Here is a 20,679-nt window from a genome sequence, read left to right on the forward strand (position 1 = left end):
TGTTGAAGGATGGTCTTGCGACTCAGAAATATGACTGGGGATCTGGGTTCAATTCTCATTGCTACCTCAGGCTTCCTGTGTAACCTTGGACAAGTGAGTGGGGACAACATTTTCAAACATAAGTGCCTAAAGTTTCTCATGTAAATCAATATTTAGGTCCTGATTAGAAGCCTTTGCCCTGAATTTTAGTGGTTCTGAGCAACCTGAGCTCCCACTGAATCCATTCAGAAGCCAAACTTTAGAGACCTATATTTGAAAATGTTGGCCTTAATCTCTCTTTGCCTCAGTCCATCACTTGTAAAATTAACTCATTAATGTTTCTGAAGCGCTCAGATGGTGTGGTGATGAGAAATGGAGATCTATCTCCCCCCTCCTCCCCCACAAAAAAAGGTTTCTACAAAGCCAGGAAATTCAAAGTGGAGGGACAGATGTAATAGTATGGAGGTTTGGGGTCTGCTTTTAGTTTATCACTTAAATATTGTATCTTAAACAGCAGAACAACAGAGAAGGCCCATTACCGCCAAAGCTTTTCATTCAAAATGAAGGAGAAAAACATATTGCTCCTCTTACTTTAAATGAGTCCGAATATTTTTATCTCATACACATTGTCCTTCTCTTTCCTTCCCTTTTCTTTTTTTCTTTAGCTGAAATTCATAATAGATATACAAAAAGGGTATCAGTAATTGGTAATTCTCAGGGAATACAATGCTGAAGTCTTGCATCTTTTTGGAAAGAGTTGGCAAAAAAAATGTACAAAAAATCTTTGTTAAAATAACTCTTTAATAAATTCTTTCCATTATTTATTAACTACATTAGTTGCTGTAAAATCATCACTATATTTTAAATTCCAAAACATGTAGGTAACTCTTGTTATCAAATTAATAGTTTCTAAATTTAAAACATCTAATCCACAACCCGAAGGAAGATAAAGAGATCTCCTTTGCTTTGTTTTTTTCCTAATTAGGCTTTTCCCTTCAAAAAATATACACAGAAAAGAATGTTTTTCTAATACAATGTTTTATAAACTAAGGCGATGACCTGAATTACACTGAGATTTGATACTGGGCATCAGTCAAATTCCCCATAGACTGCCGACCAAGTCAAAAATGCACTACACTCTTTTTTGGAACAATTCAGCAAATTGTGTCAGTCTCTGCCCTGGAGGTTGAGGACAGAGGGATGCTGCAGGTCCAGATTAAAGAGCTTTGGCACAAGTCTGTGGGAAACCCAGAGAATGCAATGCTGACATGAGGAGTAATCTCTCAGAAAAGCTTTTTCCCTCCCCAAAGCCCCCTTGTAATATTCTGAAGCAAAACATCTCTGGTCTCAGTTACTCCATTTTTACAATGGTATAACTCCACTGAAGTCAATGAAGTTACTCCAGCTCTATGCCAGTATTACTGAGAGATGAATATGCCCCTTTTGCCTTTGTCTAAAAGCATTTTAATGAGAAATTGATCATACCCTAGAGAAGAGGAAAAGTGGAGTTTCAGTTCCACTGTGATTTTTTTAATCTGTATTTATTTATGTAGCGGCAAAGAAAGTGAGTTGCCTAGAATACCTTGCATGTGACCAGTCCTGACAAAACTAGATTTGTACCTGACTCTTAAAAATGTCATTTTGTCTTCTAACTGTATGCTCTTATTCATTTGATCTCTCATTTTTGAAGGGATAAGTACCAGGATTTGGCCTGTGCCCCCTACAACCTTTGGGAAAAATAAAAGGTCAATACAATATTGTTATTTATATTACATTTGTTACTGTGCATGCAAATTTAAGGGCAGAATTGCTGTTTGTAATTTGTTATGATCCTTGAACACTTTCAAGAATCTCTCAAACTCTAGTGAAGACCAAACAAGTAATTTACAAGCCTATGTCACAATTCACATTTTTGTGTGGACATTAGAGAAATGTTAAAAATACATTTATGATACTTTAATTTACCCTGTCAATCTGCTGCTTACAGAGAGTGTCCAAATAGCAGCACTGAAGACTTACGATAGAATTTCCAAAAGGGCCAAAGGGTGTTAAGTGTCCAATGCCCATTGACCTTACTCTTGAAAATTCCAGCCTTCATTCTAGGAACAGGCATAGCACAGACAATGGGAGCACAAAAATTCCTGATGTTATATTTACCCTATTCTGGAAGAACTGGAAGAGGTGAGAGGGCAATAAAAATGTTCCTTTTAGTTTTACCATTTGTAGGAATCTCTGTTTTACCAGAGATAGGTAAATGGCTAAATGCAGTTATTTATTATTTGTATTGTGGTAGCACCTTGAAGCCCCAGTCACAAACCCCCTTGTGCTAGGAGATTAGATTTTTAAATACTGATGTGAGGAAATGTTAATATTAACATTCCCATAATCATGTTAACTCCACCTGCATTGCAACACCTTTTTGAAGTCACTTTGAATTGTGCGTGCAGATTTAAGGGCAGAATTGGGTTCACTGTAACTGCCTATTTCCCTGGTTAATGCAATGTGAGAACTGACTAATTTCTAAGGTTCCAGGAAGAAAGCCACTACAGGGCACTGTGCCAGGGAAAAGAGTGGACACCAATGGAGACAATGAAAATATTTCTTGATACAAGACACAATAGTCACCAAAGTATTAAATATTTTTAAAAAAACACCTTTAATCTCAGAATGAGATGACATGAAGTAATAATTTAAATTATTTAAAAGATTTCTTTAAATATGTAATCAATCACAACAAATGCATTGTTAGTAATGATTGAACAACAACAAAAATTGCACAAATTATCAGCTTAAGAATCTGTCCTTTTTTTCTGAATATTTATCAGAACTCTTGAAAGACTTCCTCAGCCCCTGTAGTTAACCTCTGGATGTGCCTCAGAGTAGTGAAGCATGATAAACCATATTTTCTTTAAATTTAGCTCTCTCACAATTTTAAAGACATATGCTCTTGGAAGAAAGGATGCTCTGACAAGATTTGAAAGTGTCAGTTGCAAGGTTGCTGAACTGACTATAAGCCCTGAACAATGGAGACATTTAGATTAGGTGACGCCCTCTTGCTGAGACTGTCTAAAGGAAAGGTACTAACATTTCCCCACTTCTCATTCTTTAAAAGAGCATCGGTCTCCCATAAAGGTCTCTTTCCAAAAGGGAACTCTAAGCATCTAATGTGCATTTCCACAATAAATCAAACATGTTATTTTGTTAAGTTTGAAATACATATATGTCAGTGGAAAGTCATCCTTGCTTACAAATATGTTAACACAATTTTTCTTTGGATGCATGGTCTAGAGATGTGAATACAGGGCTGGGAACTCCTGATTATATCTTTTTGACTTCCTCTATGACTGTGGACAAGTACGTATTGTGGTAAGGTGTCTTCTCTCTGCAACCAAACTCTTTTAAACCTGCTCATGCTGGCACTGCATCCAATTATTCCATCGAGTTTGAGGTAAATCTGGAAAGTGGATTTTGAGATATTGAGTTTGACATTTTAAAATTCTGTCATTTAAAAAAAATCTTTCTAAATTTTTTTTGCTTGCTGTAACTTATTGATTCTTTGACCTATAAACTCCTGAAAGGTGTTACTTTTTTGCTTTTAATGAGAGGTGTCTTTCATTGTTTTACTCAAAGTTGATTCTCTGACAGTGGAATTATGTATATCTTTTTCTCAAGTACTTACAGTAAAATACATACAGATAATTTTCATAGATACCTGCTGTCAAACACAGAGCAGTGAATTTGCTTGGCCAAAACTATATATACCAAAGAGTATCAGAACTGGGATCATAGCTCAGCAGTTACTTGCTTACGCTTAGCTCCAGGCTCATTCCTTAAGACCAGCCAGGCTGCGTCTTGATGATCAATTTTATTATTTCAAGTACGTTCTTTATGAAATTAAAAAATAGGAAATGTCCCCTTTTTAGGAAGTCTCATTGAGCTCCTTGGTCACAGGCAGCATTTGGGTTTGCATGAGAAGAATAAGAAGATTCAGGATTTATCCACCAAAATGATGATAAAATGCAGGCTCGTGGAAGTTAATGAGTTCAAAGTTCCTCACAAGTCCTAGGGCCGTACTTTCTTCTCACTTATTGTGCAAGATTCCCCTGTGGTATTAATGGAAAGAGCATTTGTGGACTGAATGCAGAATATGGTGGTTTGTTTCTAAAGATTTGCCATGTGGAGTTTGTTACTAAGAAATAAGGATACATATATGTGAGAGAAAGCATGTGTATGCAGCCAGAGTCATTTGTTGAGTATGTAATGTAGCACTGGCACAAGAAAAAGGCTAGGGAAAAGCTCTATATAGCTTTCGTATTGCTGTATGTATTCTGCTTTTTATAATTTTCCAGAAGATAGACAGCACTGATACATTTTGATTCTGAAAGAGAGAAAATTTCCCAAAACAGCACAGTAGAACTAATGCTTCTGTTGACTTTAAGCTTGGAAAACAAATATAGCTAGCTAATTTGGTTGGGAAAGACATTTTGTTCTGTATATATTCTATTGTAATGACACCATAATTAAGATTTGTTAGAAATTCAACCATTGATTTGTTAAATAGTTAAAATGTGTAAATCAGTTCAGTTTGCTAAGTGATGAATGTGCTTTGCTGTCCAATTTCTGCTCACATCTGCAAGAATTATTGTGATGCTCTTCTGGAATATTATATCTATTAAATATTGGTTTTAAGCTAAATAAAGCCTTTGGGTTAACGTAAGAGTGTGTTCATTTGACTTAGCCTAAAATAGCCCATATCTGATGACCTTCAGGGTATATTGCATGTCTTTTTCCCCCAGACATTTTAAAATGAGGAGTTTGGGGGAAATGTAAAGATGGGATGCTGAGCTGTTAAGGGTGTAAATTGTGGGGAGCATATGAGGAGGGAAAATTGAGTTTTTTAAGATGCCTGGCTAACTGGTGTTGGATCATCTTAAATTGTACTGCTGCACAGTAATTTTAAGTTTTGTCATTTTAAGTGCCTACAGCTTATGGCTAAGTGCCCGCATTAGCATTTCTATAAATCTGATAACTATATTAGGCTCATGCAACCAAATAATATCTTTGTTAATAACTTTTTGATTACAGGCTGATGGTGGGGATGGGAGGTTTGGTGAATTGTATTCCTCTCTAAGAAGAGCTAGTTGCAAAGAGTAGCTAGAGTTTGCCACAAAGTTAATGGCAACTGTACAAATATCACTGATTCCTCTCTGTTAATGCACCACAGGCCTAGTGGAAATCCCACAGTTAGGAAATTAGTCTTAGTTTCTTGTAGTGACGGTGATGGTGCTGGGCAAGAACTGCTGACTCAGCTCTTTATCACGCCAACTCCCATTAAGGGAAGTAAATTGGAGCTGGCTAGAGAAAACCTGTGCCTAATTGGGGAATTTGAGACAGCTGCCCACCAATTAGCCTGGGACTATAAAAAAGCAGAGGAGTGAGGGAGTGGAAGCAGAGTGATAGCTCTTCCCTCCTGGCTGCAGACACTAGAACCCAAGAGGTGTATGGTGAAAAGGTGGTGGGAGCACAACCTGTAAATAAATGGCACCAGTGGTTACTGAACCCCAGGGTCTCAGAGTGACTTTGTCAGCACAGCGGGGGCAGGAGCTAAGAGGGCAGGGCTGGCCTTACCATGAGGCGAACTGAGGCGGCCGCCTCAGGTGCCAGACTGTCGGGGGGCACCACTAGGTCCCTGAGTGTAGAAAATTGTCTGCTGCTGGTGCATATGTATTCTCTCTACTCTAGATGCACAGAGATGGTGGAGTGCTGTGCTGGAGGAAGGAGGGCACAAGAGAGATAACAGGCAGGCAGGAGAAAAGGTGAGAGGGAATAACAGAAAGCAGCAGGATCTGCGGAGAAAGAGAGAGAGAGAAGAGGAGGAGCCTCTTATGTACCTCTCTAGCACGCCCAGGAGCCTGGACTGATTAACACCAGCTTCTCAGGGAGCTTCCTGTTTCCTGCTGCTTTCCTGAACCCACTTGAGGAAAACAGGCAATCAACTGAAGTAGTAGGAGCCAGTTAGGCCCTTAAGACGCTGATATCTTCCCTCACTCAGGCCCTGCTACCAGCCTGCTTATTTGTCCCCTTCAATTGAGTGTTAAGAGCCACTATAGCTGGCACAGAACAGCAGTCCTGAGTGAAAAAAGAAAATGCCCCTCGGGGGCAGCATTCAGAAAAAGAAAGAAAGCAAAGGAAGCTTTTCTATCTAAGCAGGAAGGAGCTCTCCTGAGATACATAGACACAAATGTTCACGGTGAGCTTTCTGGCCCCAGTGAGGATGTGAGTGGTGAGGAGATGCCTGATCTTCCAGTTAGTCAGAGTGCTGGTGACCTGGCAGCTACTGCAGCATCCATATCTCCATCTCAAATGGATGTAACCATGCATATTCCTGAAGAAAAGTGTAGATCAGAGAAGAGTGTGGTGGAGGCGCAAGAAACAGCTGCTGCTGAGTTTAGTTCCTTAAGTCTAGATGATCCAGGACTGTGGACCCAGTAGCCTGAGGGACTTCCTTGTACTGCATGGGCCACAGCAAGTGAAAAAGTTCATGTTCCCCAAAGACAATGAAAATAGAAGTTTCCATCCAACACATTACTGGTGTGAAATCCCCAGTGGTGACAAAGTGGAGAGGCCATGGCTTATGTACTCAAAAACCCAGAATGCTGCATAGTGTTTTTGTTGCAAAGTCTTCCAGTCTAATGTTCCAGCCACATTAGGTTCTACAGGAACAAAGGACTGGAAAAATCTGGTTAGAAATCTGGCATGAGAAGGCAGCAATCACCAGAGAACATTCCATAGGTGGAAAAAGCTTGAGATGAAACTAAGGTTAAAGGCCACCGTAGATGATCAGCATCAAGAGAAGATTGCATCAGAGTCTCTTTACTTGCAAAATGTTCTGAAAAGGCTCATTGCCATTGTGAGATTGCTTGCTACCCAAAACCTAGCACTGCATGGAACTTCAGATCAGCTGTATGTGCCAAACAATGGAAACATCCTTAAAATTGTGGAGCTGATGGCTGAGTTTGATGCTGTAGTCCAGGATCATCTAAGAAGAGTCACCACCCAAGAAATATACACACACTACTACCTTGGAAAAACAATTCAAAATGAGATCATACAGTTACAGGCAACAAAAGTCAAACAGAAGATTGTGTTAGATCTGAAGTCAACAGGATATTACTCTGTTATTCTGGACTGCACCCCTGACATCAGCCATATGGAACAAATGATTTTAATGGTGCATTTTGTAACAACAACAGAACCTGGTGAAAATGTCCCTGCAATGGTGACTCTCAGAGAGCATTTTCTAGAATTTATTGACATTGATGATACTACAGGAGCTGGTATAACAAATGTGCTTCTTAAAAAGCTGGAAGATACGGGAATTGCGATAGCTGACGTGAGAGGTCAGGGCTACGATAATGGTGCCAACATGAGAAGAAAGAACAGAGGAGTGCAGACACAGATCCGAGAGTTAAACCCTCGAGCTTTTTTTGTCCCATTGAGTTCTCATTCATTGAACTTGGTGGTCAGTGATGCAGCTTCAGCTTCTAGTGAGGCTGCTGAATTTTTTAATGTAATTCAAAGAATCTATGTATTTTTTCTCTGCATCAACTCATTGATGGCAAATTTTGAAGCAACATCTGGGAACATCCTCTCTGACACTGAAACCACTGAGTGCCACACGATGGGAAAGTCGAGTAGAGGCAATAAAGTCTATCAAACACCAAATTGGGAAGATAGATGATGCCATAGTTGCCATTATGGAGGATAATGCTATGACAGGAACTGTTCATCGGAGAACAGTGGCAGAGGGAAATGGAATCACCAGAAACATACATAACTTCAAATTTCTGTGTGGCTTAGTGTTGTGGCATGACATACTGTTTGAAATAAATGTTGTAAGCAAGAGATTCCAAGGTGTTGACCTTGATATATCTGGAGCAATGGAACAACTGGAGAAAGCAAAGTCATACCTACAGTCTTACCGGTCAGATGAGGGATTTCAAAATGTTTGGAAGAATGCACAGAAGTTGGCAGAGAAACTTCACACTAAAGCTATTTTCCCACCCATTCAAGAATACAAGAGTCACTGAAGAAGAAGACATTTTGATTATGAGGCACGGGATAATCCCATAAGAGACCCCAAACAACAATTCCAAGTTGAATTCTTTAACCAGGTGCTAGATTGTGCAATGCAGTCAGTTGAAGAACGTTTAATGCAGCTCAATGAACACAGCAGTATATTTGGGATGTTGTATGATATTCCAAAACTCCTCACTATACCTGAAGATGCCAGCAATGCAGGGCACTAGAGACAGTGTTGACACATGATGACATGCATGATATTGATGCAACTGATTTAGGTGATGAACTGAAAGCCCTTTCAAGATACATTTTAGCAGGATCAACTCCAAAGGCTGTTCTGGAATATATGTACACAAATATATATATATTTCCAAATGCTTTTGTTGCTCTGCACATACTTTTAACACTTCCTGTAACAGTTGCCAGAGGAGAATGCAGCTTCTCCAAGCTGCAGTTAATAAAAACACATCTACGCTCCACAATGACACAGGAGAGGCTGGTCGCCCTTGCAGCCATCTCAATAGAGCATGAGCTGGCCCAGAGTGTGGACCTTCAGCAGGAAGCAGTTCAAATCTTTGCAACCAAGAAGGCACGGAAAGCATCACTTTGATTATTCAAACAGATAAAAATGTCTGTGTTTACTATGCAGACAAGAAAAGTTACATTTGCTGTTCAGACATTTAAAAGTTAATTTTTGAACAAGGCATTTTAAGTTGTTAGTTCTCCTTTATTGGGGTAGGTAGCAGAGCAGTACCATGAGAGGAGTAGAACAGGAAGAAGGCAGAATTGAGACCTTTCAAAGTTTTGGCCCAAGCGAGGGGGCATGGGGGCATCATTTGAGCTCCCTGTCTCAGGTGCCAAAATGTTGTGGGCCGGCCCTGTAAGAGGGCCCTGCAGCAACCCTCCTACACGTGGGGGCTTGTCTGGGATCTTGTGCCAGAGCAAGAGTTTGGCAGCCTGAAGATGGAGGAGACCCTGCAATGACTCATAGACTCATAGACTCATAGACTTTAAGGTCAGAAGGGACCATTATGATCATCTGGTCTGACCCCCTGCATGCTGCAGGCCATAAAACCGTTCCCACCCCTTCCCTGGACTCTGCTGCTGAAGTCCCCAATCCTGTTATTAGTGACTTCAATCGGCAGAGACCCTCCTGCTAGAGATCCCTGCCCCATGCTGCGGAGGAAGGCGAAAAACCTCCAGAGGCTCAGCCAATCTGCCCTGGAGGAAAATTCCTTCCCGACCCCAAATATGGCGATCAGTAAGACCCCGAGCATATAGGCAAGAGTCTCCATCCTGACCCCTTTTAGCCATTATGCTATTTACCTACCATTGCTTGGTTTTCCTTGACTACTATGTTTTACCATTAAACCATTCCCTCCATAAACTTATCTAACTTAATCTTAAAACCAGACAGGTCCCTCGCCCCCACCGTTTCCCTCGGAAGGCCGTTCCAATATTTCACCCCTCTGACGGTCAGAAACCTTCGTCTAATTTCTAGCCTGAACTTCCCCACGGCAAGTTTATATCCATTTGTTCTCGTATCCACGTTAGTACTAAGCTGGAATAATTCTTCTCCCTCCCTTGTATTAATCCCTCTAATATATTTAAAGATAGCAATCATATCCCCTCTCAGCCTTCGCTTTGTCAGACTAAACAACCCAAGCTCCTCTAGTCTCCTTTCATACGACAGGTTTTCCATTCCTCTGATCATCCTAATGGTTGGTAAAACAGCAGGAAGAGGTACAAAAGGCTATGCAAACCTTTCAGCAGTCCCACCAGCTGAAGAGACAGGCCTTGCTTAGCTGGCAAGCTGAGCAGCAGAAGAGCATGCAAGACTTTATATGAGAGCAGGCCAGCATACAACAGCAGCTGCTCCTGAAGATGGTGAGTCCTACGGTGGGGATGGCATTCAGGTGCTGGGCTTGGAACTTTGTAAGATGGGCCCTGCAGATGACCCCGATGCCTTCCTAGGCACTTTTGAGCAGGTAGCCACAGAGGCAGGATGAGATAGAACAACTTGGGCCCTGCAGCTGGCTCCGTACCTGGCTGGCACAGCCCAAGCAGCCTATATGGCCCTGAGTAAAGAACAGGCCAGAAGTTATGAGGTGGTAAAGACTGTCATCCTAGATTGGGTGGGGCTGTCCACCAAGAAGTACTGCCAGAGGTTCTGGGTGGCAAGGTGGACAGGGGGTTTGTGGCCCTGTTCGTTTGCCCAGAAGTTAATGGACAGGCCACCTGATGGCTGAGACCTGATGCCCAGACTGTGGGGGAGATCATGGATGCGTTTGTCCCAGAATGGTTTTTACGTGGCCTCCACGAGAACATGAGGTTATGGGTGAGACAGCACCAACCGAGCATGGTAGAGGCAGCGGTAAAACTGACGGAGGAGTATGCAGAGACGGACTTTCTCAGGAAGGACGGATGCCCATATAAGGAAGAAGAAACTGGGAGAAAAGCCAGGGAACCCCTGACCAGGAAGGGTCCAGAGAAAAGACAGGAGAACAACCACGGAGCCCACTGGAAGCAGGCTTCTCATCTGCTGGCAGTATGGGCAACTGGGACATAGAAAGGGGGACTGCCTGGACATGGAATGTGGTTTCGCAGAGTTTTGTGGGTGGACCAACTCTGGAGGGCAGAGGAAGGAGCGGAAACTGTCCACCATTCCCATGACGGTGGAGAGGAGACCCCAGTGGGGTCTAATGGACATGGTCTCAGCCTGCTCTCTTGTAAGGAGGGGGCTGGTAAAGTTGCGATGGATGATTCCCGGTGCCAAAGTGAATCTGGAATGCATCCATGGGGATGAGAGGCAGTGCCCAATGGCCCAGGTGCCTCTCGAGGTCCGGGGCAGGTTCCACTAGAAACAGGTCTGGGTAGTAGAGGGCCTCCCATACCCTGTGGTGGTGGGCACTGACTGGGACCTCTGCCCAAGAGGGAAAGGAAGTCGGGGGAGGAAGCCCACAGTAAGAAAAGGGGTAGACCACCCCATGGAAGGGATCTCCGAAGTAGAAAACTCTAGACATCAGAGCCCGAGTCAGGAAGGACAGGAGAAGGAAAGGATAGAAGAGGTATCTGCCCCAGGATTGAAGGGCCCAAAGCAACTCCCTGGAAGGGGACCCCTGGAAGACAAGACCCAGACCCCGTTTGATGGGTTTGGGGAACTTGAAGTCCTGGGTGCCCAGGGGAGACCTAGGATCAACCCTGAACCACTGTCGGAGACAAAGGGAGAAAAGGAAGGGGGACACACCCAGGGGTGTGAATGGTGTGAGGACCTGTGGGTGGTGGCAGAGCTATGGGGGCATCCACCCTCCATGCAATGTGGTTTTTGCGGGTGAGGTATGGCTAAACCCCAGAAGGAAGACCTGGCACAACGAGGAAGAGCTCCTTCATAGGGCCCCATCCAGTAGAGGTAGAAGAGGATGCGGATGGGCAAACGTGGCGGTTGGACAAGGGGAAGAGGCACTCTGTGTCGCCAGCTCCCATTAAGGGAAGTAAATTGGAGCTAGCTAGAGAAAACCTGTGCCGAATTGGGGAATGGGAGACAGCTACCTACCCAATTAGCCTGGGGCTATATAAAAGAGGAGGGAGGGAGTGGAAGCAGAGTGATAGCTCTTCCCTCCTGGCTGCAGACACTAGAACCCAAGCGATGTATGGTGAAAAGGTGGTGGGAGCACAACTTGTGAATAAACGGCACCAGTGGTTACTGAACCCCAGGGTCTCTGAGTGACTTTGTCAGCACAACAGGGGCTGGAGCCAAAAGGGCCTTGCAGTGACTCTGCTACATGTTGCGAAAGATTAATATTTTTACTCTAAGAGAAGGTGTTACCACTGAGGTCTACCGCATACATTTTCATTAAATATGATGTTAAAAGAAGTTTTATATATTTTTATTTTGTGATAGTTTTGTTTGTTTATAGCCAAAGGACCACCATTGGTCTGTCTTGATCAGGCTTGCCTTTTAATCTTAGTTATCTCTTTCACAAATATGCGTTGTCCGCAGAGCCCAAACTGGTAAGTTGTTTTCTGTTCTTTGACTCTTCATTCGATTGAACTCCCAGGGAAAGTCTGTAGAGCCTATAATTTTATAATAGTCATCAGAACATTAATCCTTAAACAGAAAATACCAGCTAAGTTTGGATGCTGTGTCTTTTTTTTAATCTAGCTTGGGTTACAATAATTCAAAGTGATTGAGGTGAACTTTGAGTAGTGGTAATTCAACGGACATGCAAGTCACACTCCTTTTCTAAAATTAAAAACAATAATCATTCCTACTTAGAAGTCTAAAGGCAACTCTGTAGAGATTTCAACTTTAATTTTAAAGCCTGGACGCAAATGCAATGTGGCTCTTGCTAGGCTCAGGGAAAAGTCAATATTTAATATCCAATGCACTCCAGTTATAGAACATTTTTCTTTTCAGTCAAATAATAATGAATTAGCTGCTGTTGTACTGTGGCACATTTAGAGATGGTGGCATTCACTCTGGCATTGCCGGACAAACAAGGCTTGACTCTCACCTGGAATACATAACCACCAACCTGCTACAAAAGGGTCCGATGAAAAGATACAAAGTGAGAATTTAACTGGACTATGAAGAAAGTATTTCCCTGACATGTCAGGTTGTAGGTAAATGAGTTGATTTACAGGAAGAAAAGTTAATGAAAAAGTGAGCACTTGCAGATTTGCCTTCAGTTCAGTAACTTACTTGGGATATACATAGTAGTGGTATCCTGTGCCTCTTTCCAGTAAACTTTCATCCATTTGAATCTGCATTCAGCCACAGGTTGTTATGCTGCTTTTGTTAGAAAAAGATTTAGCACATTATTTTGAGAGGTGCTTGTGATGCTAAAAACCTCCATAATATCTACTAAATGACCTATATAGTCTATTGTGATTTCTTCCTGGTCTAAGATCAGTGACTATTTCAATGTCTGACCAAGCAAAGAAATTAATGCTATACAGCCCTGTGAATTAAGAAATCCTAGCTTCCCAGTAATGAAAAGTAGATTTTTCTAGCTTTGAATGTTCACAAAATATCACGCTTTAAAATAATATTTTGGTTACGCTTCCCTCACCACCCCACAACACACATCATTCAGGATCTACTCTCTTATGAACTGTTAGCTAGGAGTCACCTGAAAGTGTGTGATCTTAGCTTTCAAGCAGTGTGATGCAGTAATTTTTAACCTGCAAGAGTTTGAGAGAAGATTGGCTGCTAACATCATGCTGGAATTGAAAGTGTCAATCAAAATAACCTAGTTTTTATGGTGCTCGGTGTTATCTAGTTTATTAAATCACTTCCCCCCACTATTTTTGTTGTTGAATTACCATTTTAAAGTTCTCAGCAGATTCACAACACTTAAGCAAGTGCTTAATATTTATTCCTCTATCGTGATCCCTCTTCCTAGCAAAGTCTGAAAGGTTGTCTGAGTCCATATTGTTGCTACTGACAAGAATTTTCTTTTCTCACAGTCAAGAGAAATTACAACAGTCCAGTGGACTTAAGAGGAGAAAGCATCACACAATAAATGGGTGAGATTGTGTTTACACAATCTGTCCTATTTAAGGGGTAGCACACATAACACATTACTAAGACTATCATTCTGCCAAGAATATACATGCTTAATTTTAAGTGTGTGAGTAATCTGACATCACAATGGGCACACATGGGTTTAAGGTTAAGCAGAGGAATAAACCTTTGCAGGATTAGAGCCTTAGTTTTTTACATTCTTTGGGACAGGGACTTTACTGGCTTGTGAACTGCCAGGCACCCCATGGTGCTATGCAAATTATCATATTAACAATAATACAAAATCATGTTGTCAGAAGGGACCATTGGATCATTACTCTGGGCCAAGGATTGTGAACCAAGTAAAATAACGGTGAAAAGGAAAGGGTAATAAAAGTGCTGATTTTCTCCTGCAGAGCATCCACATAAGAGGGGAAGTTAATCAAAGCTTTATTACTTTAATGAAATTCTCATATTAAACACAGGACACTTGATATAATTTATCTAAATTAATTACTCTCTGCTGCTAAGAGGAACTTGTATGACAAATTATTTGTTCTGCCTATTCATCCATTCTTTATCAGCCCTTTTCCTACCCTGATACAGCATATGGAGTAGAAGCAACCCTTTCATGGTGCTGAGTGGCTTAATTTGCATTCATCCCAGGCTACACAGAGTCTTGAGTTATTCACCCAAGACAGCACTCAATATTTTTAATAATGCATTGTTTTTTTCTGTGACTAAATTAACAACCGTTTTACAAGTTAGGTAAACACAACAAACAAATGGGCTTTGGAAACTGCAGATTCTAGGAGTATTTTCAATTACAAAAAGTGGATTTTATTAGAGTGCATAATAAATACACAAATCCAGAATGGTAATGTGTGTTCATATATTATGCACAAGAAAATTCCAAACAAATTTCAAGATTATAAATTTTATTTAATTCACCACAAATTATTTCTATTGAAATAAGATGCAACAGATGAACAGCTTCTATATCCAGTTAGAGTAAATGAAAACAAAATGTAAAGAATCTATAATGTTTTGGGGGAAAAAAAACCCACATGTGTGATCATGGAGGACTTCAATTTGTGTGACTCATGCTAGAGGTCTAATGCTGCTAGTACAAAAACATTCTGAAATTTCTAAATATCTTAGATGATAACTTTCTAACTCAGTGCTGCAGCCAACATGGGGAAATTCTTTATTAAACCATGTCTTAACAGAAAAAGAAGAACTGGCTATAAAACTGAAATTAATGGTGGCTTAGATACAAATGATCATGACTGGATCACATTTATAATGTGCAAGCAGAATAAAGTCCAGACCAAAAATTGGGCCAATTTCACAGTGTTGAAAACAATTATGAGCCAATTCAGATGGGAGAAGAATTTAATCAGAAAAATGATGATTGGGAATTGTTTAAGAGCACTTTACTAGATGCCCCCAAAGCCACAATTGAGAAGAAGTCCATATTGGTTAAAAAAACAACAAACTGCTTTATAGGGGAAGTTAGAGCAGCTATAAAAATAATTAAAATTTATAATAAATAGAAGAAAGGGCGACATTGATAGTAATGAATATAAATCAGAAGTTAGGGATTGTAGAAAATTGATAAGTGAAGCAAAGGTACACAAGGAAAAATTCATTGCCAGCCGAGTGAAGGACAATAAGAAAGAGTTTTTAAAATATATTTGGAACAATAGTATTCCCACTGGAAACATACCCTCTTGATGACAATTCCCCATTTTACAGTTACATTTTGAGACCTATCAATTAGCCAGTTTTTAACACATTTAATGTGTGCCAAGTTAATTTTACATCATTCTAGCTTTTTAAATCAAAATGCCATCTGGTACCAAATCAACTACCATACAGAAGTCTAAGTATATTAGGTCAACACTAATACTTTTATCAGCCAAACTTGTAAAAATAGCAAATTAATTTGAGATGATCTATTTTCCATAAACCTATGTTGAATATCATTAACTATATTACCCTCCTATAATTCTTTATTAATGAAGTCCTATATCAGCCGCTCCATTATCCTGCTTGGGATCAATGTCAGACTGACAGGTCTATTATTACCCACGTCAACCCATTTACCCTTTTTAAATATTGACTCAATCTTAGCTTTCTTCCAGTCTTCTGGAACTTCCCCAGTGTTCTAAAACTTATTGAAAATCAACATTAATGGTCCAGTGAGATCCTTAGCCAGCTCCTTTAAAACTCTTGGTGGCAAGATTTTTGGACCTCCTCATTAACAACTTCCTGAGATACAAGTGGAATGGAAAGACTGCTATTATATAGTATGAATCATAGAATTGTAGGACTGGAAAGGACTTTGAGAGGTCATCTAGTCTATTCCCCTGCACTCATGGCAGGACGACATCCTCTTTTTTTTCTCAAATACAGAGCATGTATGAAACTCCTTCAATGTTTGACGTATGTGTGTAAAAATTAGCCTTAATCTTTAAGCGACTTACTTTTATCTTTAAATATGGAAAGACTATGAATCTATACATAATGAAGTTTTTAGAGGTGGATTGTGAGTAGAGAGAAGCCAAAAATACATAGTTCAGATCTGGATCTGAAATTCTTTACTGTTCCCAGTTTCCCACCTAAAAGAGTACCTAAATCAGTTATGAGTATAGGTGATACTTTTTGATCTAATATTGCAGAGATCCCTACTTATTCAAATGATTTCTGAATAATTTGAAAAATATGGGATGAACTTTTATGACTCCGTAACAGAGAACCCCTCCTCTCAAGGGCACCCCTTTTCTCTGGCTGAAAACACAGTTCTTTTCATGGCGGTGGAGAGGGCAACCCACCTCTCACGGGCAGCCCCCTTTGGTTTGTTGGGTGTGAGCCTGTTTTGGGTTTTAGTTCTTATATCAGGATGGCACCCGCCTCTCGCGAGCAACCTCCCCCGCTGATGGTTCTCTTGGCTGGTCTTCGGCAGCTCAGCCCTCCGGCCAAGTCGTGCACACTTTCTGCCCTTCCGGGGTATACAGTCCAAGTTCTTTCTTGGCCCTGGTATGGGGACAAACTCTAAGGCTTCTTCCCTGAGGCATTGCCTCCTTCAACCACCCAGCTGGGGTCCATCTTGGTACCCTCAGCTGGTGTCCTTTTCAGCAGCCCTCCCTGGGCTCAGTCTGCAACCAGACCACCAAGGCCCATCTTAGTACCTGCGCCTGGTCTGGCCAGATCTGGGCTCAGTCCCCTGGACTCAGCCTGCCTGCACTGATCTTTTCATGGGCCTCCCCCATCTCTATCCAGCCAGTCAGGCACCTGGTCTTTGGCAGCATTCCCTGGGCTCAGTTCTGCCTGGTGAGCTCTCTGCAGTGAGCTGCCCATCAGCTACTGCTCATTTAGCCAGCCAAGCACCCAGTCCTCCCTCATCAAGCTCCACACAGCAACTGCAACTCTTTGTTCTGCTGCTTGTCTTATATAGGGCCCTTCTGGCCCTGGATTGGCTGCTCCATCGGCCCCTCTGATTGGCCACTCCTTTGCAGCCACTCTAGGCTGTCGGGAGGACCTCTCTCCACTCTATTCTGGGGCAGGGTGACGCAGGGCCATGAAGCCTCCAGCAGGGGGTCTCCAGACCTAGTCCACCCTGCCACAGGCTTGCACAGGCCACAAAAGAAAAGTTAATTGTTCACATTCTTCCATATGAATTCTATGGAAATGGTGTTGGTTTTTCAGCAGGTGGCACTTTTCACTACAAGTCTGTACTGACCTATTGATCCAGCATGATGTTAGGGGACACTACTCTGTGCAATCTTCCAGATGATGTTTGCCTTGGATCTGAAGTTAGAGTCTGCTACCTATGGCTATGTCAAAACAGCAATTAAACACCCATGGCTGGCTTGGGTCAGCTGACTTGGGGCTGTGGGGCTGTAAAATTGATGTGTAGATTTTCAAAATTGGGCTGAAGTCCGGGCTCTGGGTCTCTCTCTCATCACAGGGTCCCAGAGCTTGGACTCCAGCCAGAGCTCAAATGTCTACACCGAAGTTTGCTATGGCCGTGCTGCGGGTCTTTTATTCCAGTGTAGATATACCCTATGTCTATCAAAGGCTGAATCAAACCTCTTGACTTGAACCGCTCCTCAATTATTGCTGTGCACCTCCATTCAAGATCCTTGGGTTGTACTGGTGCAATTGACCACGGAGTCTAGCTTTAATTTCCCTGTTTAGAGCTGTGAGCTCTTGTTTTCATAGGCAAATGGATTATCATTAGCTTGTGACACCAAATGGCATAAAGGGAAGTACTAACAAGGCAAAAGTGCAAGATTAGTTTTTAAAATAACTCCACTGAAAATTATCCATATAGTTTCTGTCTAAACTGAACTTCGCTTTTATAACAGCCTCTTTTCTTCTACCAATCATCTAATAAAAGTATTATATATTTTTCTTTTAGTATTGTCCCTAGCCTCTTCTAATCTTTATGGAGGAATTGGACACTATTGTATGCTTTCAGCATGAGTTGGAAAAAACAAAGTATCCAAAGCTGTTACACTATATAGGTTTCTTTCTTTCTTTCCATTCTCCACAGCATCCTTCTTGTAACTCAAGGTCATTAGCTTGACGCTGATGTACCCAGGTGAAAGATGTAAAACATTCCTCTCAAACATTGAATGCTCTTTAAATCAGGCTTTGTTTTTGTTCAGCCTTTGATGTCCTGTAACAATCAGGGTATCTGAATATATGCAGGGAAGGTCATTTGCACCAGTACACCTTGATCACACAAAAAGTGAGTGAATATATATCTCTAGTAGGAAGTATAGCTAATGGCAATTTAGGGTAAAGTTTGGAAGGTCGTTTTAAAAATATATATATTATGAAAAACATTTTCCACGTGTTTCACTTGTACAGTATGTTCTGTTCTCATTGTCATAATAATTATTGCAGGTATATCAACCTCATGCAGTAAGGCCCTGAAGTAAAGTATGGAGAGAACAAGAACACTTTGTTAGGTTTCATTTAATTCATAAATATAGTATTTTCAAGGCAGATTAATGCATTCATCTAGGGAAAATGCTTTGGTTACATGTCCTGTAAAGCAGGACATTGGAATGTGCTTCACCTAAGCTACCAATAAAATACCAAAGCACCCAGTGTAGAGGGAAGTAGATTATATATTTATTAAAGATTCCAATTATCAACCTGTAAAACATCAGATGAGATATTCTATTGTTGCTAAAGGGGAAAATTTGCTCCACAAATTATAGCAATATACCCTCAAGAAAACTTGGTAGTAATAAGGCCAAACCCTGCAAGGTGCTGAGTTTCTTCATCTTCCATTGACTTGGGTGAGAATTGGAGGGCACTCAGTATCTCTCAGGAAGTGGTTAGCACCTTGCAATATTAGGCCTATAGTTATAATACAGGACTAGATGGAGCCATTAGGTTCAGCTCTGAATAGGGGGCAGCATAAAGCAATTTCAGCCAAGGGACAGCTGAGAGAAGAAGCCGTGACTCGCAGTTCCTTGACTCAGTCATAGTTCCTCCCCTGCTCCCCTCTTGCTCCTGGGTGAGAAAGTAAGTCACGGCAGGCCTGGAGAGGGTGCAGCCTAGTTTCCGCCTCATGCCTGGCAAGCGAGTTGTAGGGCAGAAGCTGAGCCAAGGTTCCAGCCATACCTTGCCCATCTCCGCCCTCTCCTTGTCTACTTGCTCACAGGAGGGAATATCTGGAGAGCAGAGGCTGTGCTCTGCACCAGATCCACACACAAGATTTGAGTCAGTCAAGCAAGGGGATGGAAGGGGAGGTTAGGGCTAGGGCACATTTTCTGTCCCATTTTGAATAATACAATTCAGGAACACGGAGCTCTTCTCTCCTTTCTGCTTTGTCGCATGAGCCATGAAGGTCTCTCCAGGATTATGATTTTCCCCTTTCAAGTGACAGCCCAAACCATTAAAATGGAAAACCAGCTCAGACCACAGGCACCTCAATGCATAATTAAAGGTAGCTGTGCAGAGAGTTGACTTTTAATTTTCATAATCTAAAGCTGTCACACAAAAGGGGAACTTACAAGTTGTCACTTCTCACCTCATGAAGAGATCTGTGTGGACTATTAAACCAATATATATTTTACACGCAGAAGTGCTACCAAGGAAACAAATCATTAGTGACATTTCCTGTGTCTGGGGCAATGTGGACCACGCTGGTGCAGCAGGAAGCTGGCTCACTGTGAACTAATTCTCACTATGGTCATTTTTGCAATCAGTCAACAGGGAAGTGGGGAAAAGTGAATAAGATCAGATAATCTAAAAACCAACCCAATTTCCAGTTCAGTTTTAACACCAAGAATATTTGGAAATGTCTGGATAAGCATCTGAACTTGTCAGTGCTTATTTGAACTGTTTGAAGTTATCTTGAAGTTGTCACTAGTTGGAAGTCCCTAATCTCTCTCTTCTCTCTCCTCCGCCCCAATATCTCTGTTAGATCTATTTTCCCCCACAAGCAATTGACTTTACTGGCCACTTAATTTTGGCATTAGCAGTTAGCATAACTATTGCACTACGCATGCAGCAAGATATGGATGGTCATCTGAGGCATCTAAGTAGAAGGCAAGGATACACTGACATTACAGTCCTTGCCAAGGGAGTATGACTGGGAGAAACTATGATCAACCCCTACAATCTGGCTTCCAGGCAGTCATTCATGGCAGCTGCCAATCACCTGAGATTATATTAAATTCTTTTGGACAAACACAAATGAAAATTGACAGTGCAGCACCCTAAAGTCACACTTTGACTTATTTTTGAGACTTCCAAGGCTAGAGTGGGGCCAGAGATATGCAGGTGGCTCTGACACCTGCACTGTTCAGTAGATTCTAGTCATGCATCCTTAGAAACTAGGTTACTGTACTGTTTACAGGAAAGCTGGCTGCAAGAAAGAACATGAAAGCTTTCTTTCTTTCTTTCTTTCTTTCTTTCTTTCTTTCTTTCTTTCTTTCTTTCTTTCTTTCTTTCTTTCTTTCTTTCTTTTATGTCTGCCTGTGTGTCTCTCCATTTCTCTCCTGCCCTTTTATTTACATTGCTGTTCATTTCAAAGCCCAAAGTTCACTGAGTCAAATCAACTTGTTTGTGTAAGTGCTTTGCTA

The 20,679-nt window shown here is 41.5% G+C and overlaps 1 long non-coding RNA gene across 3 annotated transcripts in view; it reads left to right on the top strand.

Moving 5' to 3' along the window:
• The first annotated feature begins 1,666 nt into the window (after positions 1-1,666).
• LOC122173766 (uncharacterized) overlaps positions 1,667-20,679 on the top strand; it is an 87,249-nt gene continuing 68,236 nt past the window's right edge. For all 3 annotated transcript variants that reach the window (XR_006174540.2, XR_010589865.1, XR_010589866.1), the window contains exons 1-2: positions 1,667-1,724; positions 3,268-3,345. This is a non-coding gene — a long non-coding RNA (uncharacterized LOC122173766). The remainder of the gene's footprint in view (positions 1,725-3,267; positions 3,346-20,679) is intronic.

The sequence above is a fragment of the Chrysemys picta genome, chromosome 8 (genome assembly GCF_011386835.1).
Source record: "Chrysemys picta bellii isolate R12L10 chromosome 8, ASM1138683v2, whole genome shotgun sequence".
NCBI lineage: Eukaryota > Metazoa > Chordata > Testudines > Emydidae > Chrysemys > Chrysemys picta.